Raw genomic sequence first — 14,430 nt, 5'->3', positions numbered from 1 at the left:
TGATTATGACATCAACAAAATGATTATGACATCATCAAATGATTATGACATCAACAAAATGATTATGACATCATCTAATGATTATGACATCAACAAAATGATTATGACATCATCAAATGATTATGACATCATCAAATGATTATGACATCAAATGATTATTACATCATCCAATGATTATGACATCAAATGATTATGACATCATCAAATGATTATGACATCAACAAAATGATTATGACATCATCAAATGATTGTGACATCATCAAATGATTATGACATCAACAAAATGATTATGACATCATCTAATGATTATGACATCATCCATTGATTATGACATCAACAAAATGATTATGACATCATCCAATGATTATGACATCAATGACTATGACATCATCAAATGATTATGACATCAACAAAATGATTATGACATCATTTAATGATTATGACATCATCAAATGATTATGACATCAACAAAATGATTATGACATCATCCAATGATTATGACATCAATGATTATGACATCATCAAATGATTATGACATCAACAAAATGATTATGACATCATCTAATGATTATGACATCATCAAATGATTATGACATCAACAAAAGGATTATGACATCATCCAATGATTATGACATCAACAAAATGATTATGACATCATAAAATGATTATGACATCAACAAAATGATTATGACATCATCCAATGATTATGACATCAAATGATTATGACATCATCAAATGATTATGACATCAACAAAATGATTATGACATCATCAAATGATTATGACATCATCAAATGATTATGACATCAACAAAATGATTATGACATCATCCAATGATTATGACATCAAATGATTATGACATCATCAAATGATTATGACATCAACAAAATGATTATGACATCATCTAATGATTATGACATCATCAAATGATTATGACATCAACAAAATGATTATGACATCATCTAATGATTATGACATCATCAAATGATTATGACATCAACAAAATGATTATGACATCATCCAATGATTATGACATCAAATGATTATGACATCAACAAATGATTATGACATTAACAAAATGATTATGACATCATCTAATGATTATGACATCATCAAATGATTATGACATCAACAAAATGATTATGACATCATCCAATGATTATGACATCAAATGATTATGACATCTATAAATGATTATGACATCAACAAAATGATTATGACATCATCCAATGATTATGACATCAAATGATTATGACATCAACAAAATGATTATGACATCATCTATTGATTATGACATCATCAAATGATTATGACATCAACAAAATGATTATGACATCATCCAATGATTATGACATCAAATGATTATGACATCATCAAATCATTATGACATCAACAAAATGATTATGACATCAACAAAATGATTATGACATCATAAAATGATTATGACATCAACAAAATGATTATGGCATCATCAAATGATTATGACATCAACAAAATCATTATGACATCATCAAATGATTATGACATCATCCAATGATTATGACATCAAATGATTATGACATCAACAAAATGATTATGACATCATCCAATGATTATGACATCAAATGATTATGATATCATCAAATCATTATGACATCAACAAAATGATTATGACATCAACAAAATGATTATGACATCATCAAATGATTATGACATCAACAAAATGATTATGACATCAACAAAATGATTATGACATCATCAAATGATTATGACATTAACAAAATGATTATGACATCATCTAATGATTATGACATCAACAAAATGATTATGACATCATCTAATGATTATGACATCATCCAATGATTATGACATCAACAAAATGATTATGACATCATCCAATGATTATGACATCAATGATTATGACATCATCAAATGATTATGACATCAACAAAATGATTATGACATCATCTAACGATTATGACATCATCAAATGATTATGACATCAACAAAATGATTATGACATCATCCAATGATTATGACATCAAATGATTATGACATCATCAAATCATTATGACATCAACAAAATGATTATGACATCAACAAAATGATTATGACATCATAAAATGATTATGACATCAACAAAATGATTATGGCATCATCAAATGATTATGACATCAACAAAATCATTATGACATCATCAAATGATTATGACATCATCAAATGATTATGACATCAACAAAATGATTATGACATCATCAAATCATTATGACATCAACAAAATGATTATGACATCAACAAAATGTTTATGACATCATCAAATGATTATGACATCAACAAAATGATTATGACATCATCTAATGATTATGACATCATCAAATGATTATGACATCAACAAAAGGATTATGACGTCATCCAATGATTATGACATCAACAAAATGATTTTGACATCATAAAATGAGTATGACATCAACAAAATGATTATGACATCATCCAATGATTATGACATCAATGATTATGACATCATCAAATGATTATGACATCAACAAAATGATTATGACATCATCCAATGATTATGACATCAAATGATTATGACATCATCAAATCATTATGACATCAACAAAATGATTATGACATCAACAAAATGATTATGACATCATAAAATGATTATCACATCAACAAAATGATTAAGCATCATCAAATGATTATGACATCAACAAAATCATTTTGACATCATCAAATGATTATTACATCATCAAATGATTATGACATCAACAAAATGATTATGACATCATCCAATGATTATGACATCAATGATTATGACATCATCAAATGATTATGACATCATCAAATGATTATGACATCATCAAATGATTACGACATCAACAAAATGATTATGACATCATCCAATGATTATGACATCAAATGATTATGACATCATCAAATGATTATGACATCAACAAAATGATTATGACATCATCCAATGATTATGACATCATCCAATGATTATGACATCAACAAAATGATTATGACATCATCTAATGATTATGACATCATCAAATGATTATGACATCAACAAAATGATTATGACATCATCCAATGATTATGACATCAAATGATTATGACATCATCAAATGATTATGACATAAACAAAAAGATTATGACATCAACAAAATGATTATGACATCAACAAAACGATTATGACATCATCAAATGATTATGACATCATCCAATGATTATGACATCATCAAATCATTATGACATCATAAAATGATTATGAAATCAAATGATTATTACATCATCCAATGATTATGACATCAAATGATTATGACATCATCAAATGATTATGACATCATCAAATGATTATGACATCATCAAATGATTATGACATCAACAAAATGATTATGACATCATCTAATGATTGTGACATCATCCATTGATTATGACATCAACAAAATGATTATGACATCATCCAATGATTATGACATCAAAGACTATGACATCATCAAATGATTATGACATCAACAAAATGAATATGACATCATTTAATGATTATGACATCATCAAATGATTATGACATCAACAAAATGATTATGACATCATCCAATGATTATGACATCAATGATTATGACATCATCAAATGATTAAGACATCAACAAAATGATTATGACATCATCTAATGATTATGACATCATCAAATGATTATGACATCAACAAAAGGATTATGACATCATCCAATGATTATGACATCAACAAAATGATTATGACATCATCCAATGATTATGACATCAACAAAATCATTTTGACATCATCAAATGATTATTACATCATCAAATGATTATGACATCAACAAAATGATTATGACATCATCAAATGATTATGACATCAACAAAATGATTATGACATCATCCAATGATTATGACATCAAATGATTATGACATCATCAAATGATTATGACATAAACAAAAAGATTATGACATCAACAAAATGATTATGACATCTACAAAACGATTATGACATCATCAAATGATTATGACATCATCCAATGATTATGACATCATCAAATCATTATGACATCATAAAATGATTATGACATCAAATGATTATTACATCATCCAATGATTATGACATCAAATGATTACGACATCATCAAATGATTATGACATCAACAAAATGATTATGGCATCATCAAATGATTATGACATCATCAAATGATTATGACATCAACAAAATGATTATGACATCATCTAATGATTATGACATCATCCATTGATTTTGACATCAACGAAATGATTATGACATCATCAAATGATTATGACATCAATGACTATGACATCATCAAATGATTATGACATCAACAAAATGATTATGACATCATTTAATGATTATGACATCATCAAATGATTATGACATCAACAAAATGATTATGACATCATCCAATGATTATGACATCAATGATTATGACATCATCAAATGATTATGACATCAACAAAATGATTATGACATCATCTAATGATTATGACATCAACAAAAGGATTATGACATCATCCAATGATTATGACATCAAAAGATTATGACATCAACAAAATGTTTATGACATCATCTATTGATTATGACATCATCAAATGATTATGACATCAACAAAATGATTATGACATCATCCAATGATTATGACATCAAATGATTATGACATCATCAAATCATTATGACATCAACAAAATGATTATGACATCAACAAAATGATTATGACATCATAAAATGATTATGACATCAACAAAATGATTATGGCATCATCAAATGATTATGACATCAACAAAATCATTATGACATCATCCAATGATTATGACATCATCCAATGATTATGACATCAAATGATTATGACATCATCAAATGATTATGACATCAACAAAATGATTATGACATCATCCAATGATTATGACATCAAATGATTATGATATCATCAAATCATTATGACATCAACAAAATGATTATGACATCAACAAAATGATTATGACACCATCAAATGATTATGACATCAACAAAATGATTATGACATCAACAAAATGATTATGACATCATCAAATGATTATGACATCAACAAAATGATTATGACATCATCTAATGATTATGACATCAACAAAATGATTATGACATCATCTAATGATTATGACATCATCCAATGATTATGACATCAACAAAATGATTATGACATCATCCAATGATTATGACATCAATGATTATGACATCATCAAATGATTATGACATCAACAAAATGATTATGACATCATCTAACGATTATGACATCATCAAATGATTATGACATCAACAAAATGATTATGACATCAACAAAATGATTATGACATCATAAAATGATTATGACATCAACAAAATGATTATGGCATCATCAAATGATTATGCCATCAACAAAATCATTATGACATCATCAAATGATTATGACATCAACAAAATGATTATGACATCATCAAATCATTATGACATCAACAAAATGATTATGACATCAACAAAATGATTATGACATCATCAAATGATTATGACATCAACAAAATGATTATGACATCATCTAATGATTATGACATCATCAAATGATTATGACATCAACAAAAGGATTATGACATCATCCAATGATTATGACATCAACAAAATGATTTTGACATCATAAAATGATTATGACATCAACAAAATGATTATGACATCATCCAATGATTATGACATCAATGATTATGACATCATCAAATTATTATGACATCAACAAAATGATTATGACATCATCTAATGATTATGACATCATCAAATGATTATGACATCAACAAAATGATTATGACATCATCCAATGATTATGACATCAAATGATTATGACATCATCAAATCATTATGACATCAACAAAATGATTATGACATCAACAAAATGATTATGACATCATAAAATGATTATGACATCAACAAAATGATTAAGCATCATCAAATGATTATGACATCAACAAAATCATTTTGACATCATCAAATGATTATTACATCATCAAATGATTATGACATCAACAAAATGATTATGACATCATCCAATGATTATGACATCAATGATTATGACATCATCAAATGATTATGACATCATCAAATGATTATGACATCATCAAATGATTACGACATCAACAAAATGATTATGACATCATCCAATGATTATGACATCAAATGATTATGACATCATCAAATGATTATGACATCAACAAAATGATTATGACATCATCCAATGATTATGACATCATCCAATGATTATGACATCAACAAAATGATTATGACATCATCTAATGATTATGACATCATCAAATGATTATGACATCAACAAAATGATTATGACATCATCCAATGATTATGACATCAAATGATTATGACATCATCAAATGATTATGACATAAACAAAAAGATTATGACATCAACAAAATGATTATGACATCAACAAAACGATTATGACATCATCAAATGATTATGACATCATCAAATCATTATGACATCATAAAATGATTATGACATCAAATGATTATTACATCATCCAATGATTATGACATCAAATGATTATGAAATCATCAAATGATTATGACATCAACAAAATGATTATGACATCATCAAATGATTATGACATCATCAAATGATTATGACATCAACAAAATGATTATGACATCATCTAATGATTATGACATCATCCATTGATTATGACATCAACAAAATGATTATGACATCATCCAATGATTATGACATCAATGACTATGACATCATCAAATGATTATGACATCAACAAAATGATTATGACATCATTTAATGATTATGACATCATCAAATGATTATGACATCAACAAAATGATTATGACATCATGCAATGATTATGACATCAATGATTATGACATCATCAAATGATTATGACATCAACAAAATGATTATGACATCATCTAATGATTATGACATCATCAAATGATTATGACATCAACAAAAGGATTATGACATCATCAAATGATTATGACATCAACAAAATGATTATGACATCATCCAATGATTATGACATCAACAAAATCATTTTGACATCATCAAATGATTATTACATCATCAAATGATTATGACATCAACAAAATGATTATGACATCATCCAATGATTATGACATCAATGATTATGACATCATCAAATGATTATGACATCATCAAATGATTATGACATCATCAAATGATTACGACATCAACAAAATGATTATGACATCATCCAATGATTATGACAGCAAATGATTATGACATCATCAAATGATTATGACATCAACAAAATGATTATGACATCATCCAATGATTATGACATCATCCAATGATTATGACATCAACAAAATGATTATGACATCATCTAATGATTATGACATCATCAAATGATTATGACATCAACAAAATGATTATGACATCATCCAATGATTATGCCATCAAATGATTATGACATCATCAAATGATTATGACATAAACAAAAAGATTATGACATCAACAAAATGATTATGACATCAACAAAACGATTATGGCATCATCAAATGATTATGACATCATCCAATGATTATGACATCATCAAATCATTATGACATCATAAAATGATTATGACATCAAATGATTATTACATCATCCAATGATTATGACATCAAATGATTATGACATCATCAAATGATTATGACATCAACAAAATGATTATGACATCATCAAATGATTATGACATCATCAAATGATTATGACATCAACAAAATGATTATGACATCATCTAATGATTATGACATCATCCATTGATTATGACATCAACAAAATGATTATGACATCATCCAATGATTATGACATCAATGACTATGACATCATCAAATGATTATGACATCAACAAAATGATTATGACATCATTTAATGATTATGACATCATCAAATGATTATGACATCAACAAAATGATTATGACATCATCCAATGATTATGACATCAATGATTATGACATCATCAAATGATTATGACATCAACAAAATGATTATGACATCATCCAATGATTATGACATCAAATGATTATGACATCAACAAAATGATTATGACATCAACAAAATGATTATGACATCATCAAATGATTATGACATCATCAAATGATTATGACATCAACAAAATGATTATGACATCATCCAATGATTATGACATCAAATGATTATGACATCATCAAATGATTATGACATCAACAAAATGATTATGACATCATCTAATGATTATGACATCATCAAATGATTATGACATCAACAAAATGATTATGACATCATCCAATGATTATGACATCAAATGATTATGACATCATCAAATGATTATGACATAAACAAAAAGATTATGACATCAACAAAATGATTATGACATCAACAAAACGATTATGACATCATCAAATGATTATGACATCATCCAATGATTATGACATCATCAAATCATTATGACATCATAAAATGATTATGACATTAAATGATTATTACATCATCCAATGATTATGACATCAAATGATTATGAAATCATCAAATGATTATGACATCAACAAAATGATTATGACATCATCAAATGATTATGACATCATCAAATGATTATGACATCAACAAAATGATTATGACATCATCTAATGATTATGACATCATCCATTGATTATGACATCAACAAAATGATTATGACATCATCCAATGATTATGACATCAATGACTGTGACATCATCAAATGATTATGACATCAACAAAATGATTATGACATCATTTAATGATTATGACATCATCAAATGATTATGACATCAACAAAATGATTATGACATCATCCAATGATTATGACATCAATGATTATGACATCATCAAATGATTATGACATCAACAAAATGATTATGACATCATCTAATGATTATGACATCATCAAATGATTATGACATCAACAAAAGGATTATGACATCATCCAATGATTATGACATCAACAAAATGATTATGACATCATCCAATGATTATGACATCAACAAAATCATTTTGACATCATCAAATGATTATTACATCATCAAATGATTATGACATCAACAAAATGATTATGACATCATCCAATGATTATGACATCAATGATTATGACATCATCAAATGATTATGACATCATCAAATGATTACGACATCAACAAAATGATTATGACATCATCCAATGATTATGACATCAAATGATTATGACATCATCAAATGATTATGACAACAACAAAATGATTATGACATCATCCAATGATTATGACATCATCCAATGATTATGACATCAACAAAATGATTATGACATCATCTAATGATTATGACATCATCAAATGATTATGACATCAACAAAATGATTATGACATCATCCAATGATTATGACATCAAATGATTATGACATCATCAAATGACTATGACATAAACAAAAAGATTATGACATCAACAAAATGATTATGACATCAACAAAACGATTATGGCATCATCAAATGATTATGACATCATCCAATGATTATGACATCATCAAATCATTATGACATCATAAAATGATTATGACATCAAATGATTATTACATCATCCAATGATTATGACATCAAATGATTATGACATCATCAAATGATTATGACATCAACAAAATGATTATGACATCATCAAATGATTATGACATCATCAAATGATTATGACATCAACAAAATGATTATGACATCATCTAATGATTATGACATCATCCATTGATTATGACATCAACAAAATGATTATGACATCATCCAATGATTATGACATCAATGACTATGACATCATCAAATGATTATGACATCAACAAAATGATTATGACATCATTTAATGATTATGACATCATCAAATGATTATGACATCAACAAAATGATTATGACATCATACAATGATTATGACATCAATGATTATGACATCATCAAATGATTATGACATCAACAAAATGATTATGACATCATCTAATGATTATTACATCATCAAATGATTATGACATCAACAAAAGGATTATGACATCATCCAATGATTATGACATCAACAAAATGATTATGACATCATAAAATGATTATGACATCAACAAAATGATTATGACATTATCCAATGATTATGATATCAAATGATTATGACATCTTCAAATGATTATGACATCAACAAAATGATTATGACATCATCAAATGATTATGACATCATCAAATGATTATGACATCAACAAAATGATTATGACATCATCCAATGATTATGACATCAAATGATTATGACATCATCAAATGATTATGACATCAACAAAATGATTATGACATCATCTAATGATTATGACATCATCAAATGATTATGACATCAACAAAATGATTATGACATCATCCAATGATTATGACATCAAATGATTATGACATCATCAAATGATTATGACATCAACAAAATGATTATGACATCATCAAATGATTATGACATCATCAAATGATTATGACATCAACAAAATGATTATGACATCATCCAATGATTATGACATCAAATGATTATGACATCATCAAATGATTATGACATCAACAAAATGATTATGACATCATCTAATGATTATGACATCATCAAATGATTATGACATCAACAAAATGATTATGACATCATCTAATGATTATGACATTATCAAATGATTATGACATCAACAAAATGATTATGACATCATCCAATGATTATGACATCAAATGATTATAACATCATCAAATGATTATGACATTAACAAAATGATTATGACATCATCTAATGATTATGACATCATCAAATGATTATGACATCAACAAAATGATTATGACATCATCCAATGATTATGACATCAAATGATTATGACATCTTCAAATGATTATGACATCAACAAAATGATTATGACATCATCCAATGATTATGACATCAAATGATTATGACATCAACAAAATGATTATGACATAATCTATTGATTATGACATCATCAAATGATTATGACATCAACAAAATGATTATGACATCATCCAATGATTATGACATCAAATGATTATGACATCATCAAATCATTATGACATCAACAAAATGATTATGACATCAACCAAATGATTATGACATCATAAAATGATTATGACATCAACAAAATGATTATGGCATCATCAAATGATTATGACATCAACAAAATCATTATGACATCATCAAATGATTATGACATCATCCAATGATTATGACATCAAATGATTATGACATCATCAAATGATTATGACATCAACAAAATGATTATGACATCATCCAATGATTATGACATCAAATGATTATGATATCATCAAATCATTATGACATCAACAAAATGATTATGACATCAACAAAATGATTATGACATCATCAAATGATTATGACATCAACAAAATGATTATGACATCAACAAAATGATTATGACATCATCAAATGATTATGACATCAACAAAATGATTATGACATCATCTAATGATTATGACATCAACAAAATGATTATGACATCATCTAATGATTATGACATCATCCAATGATTATGACATCAACAAAATGATTATGACATCATCCAATGATTATGACATCAATGATTATGACATCATCAAATGATTATGACATCAACAAAATGATTATGACATCATCTAATGATTATGACATCATCAAATGATTATGACATCAACAAAATGATTATGACATCATCCAATGATTATGACATCAAATGATTATGACATCATCAAATAATTATGACATCAACAAAATGATTATGACATCAACAAAATGATTATGGCATCATCAAATGATTATGACATCAACAAAATCATTATGACATCATCAAATGATTATGACATCATCAAATGATTATGACATCAACAAAATGATTATGACATCATCAAATCATTATGACATCAACAAAATGATTATGACATCAACAAAATGATTATGACATCATCAAATGATTATGACATCAACAAAATGATTATGACATCATCTAATGATTATGACATCATCAAATGATTATGACATCAACAAAAGGATTATGACATCATCCAATGATTATGACATCAACAAAATGATTATGACATCATAAAATGATTATGACATCAACAAAATGATTATGACATCATCCAATGATTATGACATCAAATGATTATGACATGATCAAATGATTATGACATCAACAAAATGATTATGACATCATCAAATGATTATGACATCAACAAAATGATTATGACATCAACAAAATGATTATGACATCATCCAATGATTATTACATCATATGATTATGACATCATCAAATGATTATGACATCAACAAAATGATTATGACATCATCTAATGATTATGACATCATCAAATGATTATGACATCAACAAAATGATTATGACATCATCCAATGATTATTACATCATATGATTATGACATCAACAAATGATTATGACATCAACAAAATGATTATGACATCATCAAATGATTATGACATCAACAAAATGATTATGACATCAACAAAATGAATATGACATCATCCAATGATTATTACATCATATGATTATGACATCATCAAATGATTATGACATCAACAAAATGATTATGACATCATCTAATGATTATGACATCATCAAATGATTATGACATCAACAAAATGATTATGACATCATCCAATGATTATGACATCAAATGATTATGACATCATCAAATGATTATGACATCAACAAAATGATTATGACATCATCCAATGATTATGACATCAAATGATTATGACATCATCAAATCATTATGACATCAACAAAATGATTATGACATCATCTAATGATTATGACATCAACAAAATGATTATGACATCATCTAATGATTATGACATCATCAAATGATTATGACATCAACAAAAGGATTATGACATCATCCAATGATTATGACATCAACAAAATGATTATGACATCATAAAATGATTATGACATCAACAAAATGATTATGACATCATCCAATGATTATGACATCAAATGATTATGACATCTTCAAATGATTATGACATCAACAAAATGATTATGACATCATCAAATGATTATGACATCATCAAATGATTATGACATCAACAAAATGATTATGACATCATCCAATGATTATGACATCAAATGATTATGACATCATCAAATGATTATGACATCAACAAAGTGATTATGACATCATCTAATGATTATGACATCATCAAATGATTATGACATCAACAAAATGATTATGACATCATCCAATGATTATGACATCAAATGATTATGACATCATCAAATGATTATGACATAAACAAAAAGATTATGACATCAACAAAATGATTATGACATAAACAAAACGATTATGACATCATCAAATGATTATGACATCATCCAATGATTATGACATCATCAAATCATTATGACATCATAAAATGATTATGACATCAAATGATTATTACATCATCCAATGATTATGACATCAAATGATTATGAAATCATCAAATGATTATGACATCAACAAAATGATTATGACATCATCAAATGATTATGACATCATCAAATGATTATGACATCAACAAAATGATTATGACATCATCTAATGATTATGACATCAACAAAATGATTATGACATCATCTAATGATTATGACATCATCAAATGATTATGACATCAACAAAAGGATTATGACATCATCCAATGATTATGACATCAACAAAATGATTATGACATCATCCAATGATTATGACATCAACAAAATCATTTTGACATCATCAAATAATTATTACATCATCAAATGATTATGACATCAACAAAATGATTATGACATCATCCAATGATTATGACATCAATGATTATGACATCATCAAATGATTATGACATCATCAAATGATTATGACATCATCAAATGATTACGACATCAACAAAATGATTATGACATCATCCAATGATTATGACATCAAATGATTATGACATCATCAAATGATTATGACATCAACAAAATGATTATGACATCATCCAATGATTATGACATCATCCAATGATTATGACATCAACAAAATGATTATGACATCATCTAATGATTATGACATCATCAAATGATTATGACATCAACAAAATGATTATGACATCATCCAATGATTATGACATCAAATGATTATGACATCATCAAATGATTATGACATAAACAAAAAGATTATGACATCAACAAAATGATTATGACATCAACAAAACGATTATGGCATCATCAAATGATTATGACATCATCCAATGATTATGACATCATCAAATCATTATGACATCATAAAATGATTATGACATCAAATGATTATTACATCATCCAATGATTATGACATCAAATGATTATGACATCATCAAATGATTATGACATCAACAAAATGATTATGACATCATCAAATGATTATGACATCATCAAATGATTATGACATCAACA

This window comes from Dendrobates tinctorius, unplaced genomic scaffold, assembly GCF_039654945.1.
Source record: "Dendrobates tinctorius isolate UK_male_01 unplaced genomic scaffold, ASM3965494v1 ptg000019l, whole genome shotgun sequence".
NCBI lineage: Eukaryota > Metazoa > Chordata > Amphibia > Anura > Dendrobatidae > Dendrobates > Dendrobates tinctorius.
The sequence above is the reverse complement of the archived record's forward strand: the minus strand, read 5'-3'. Positions refer to the sequence as shown.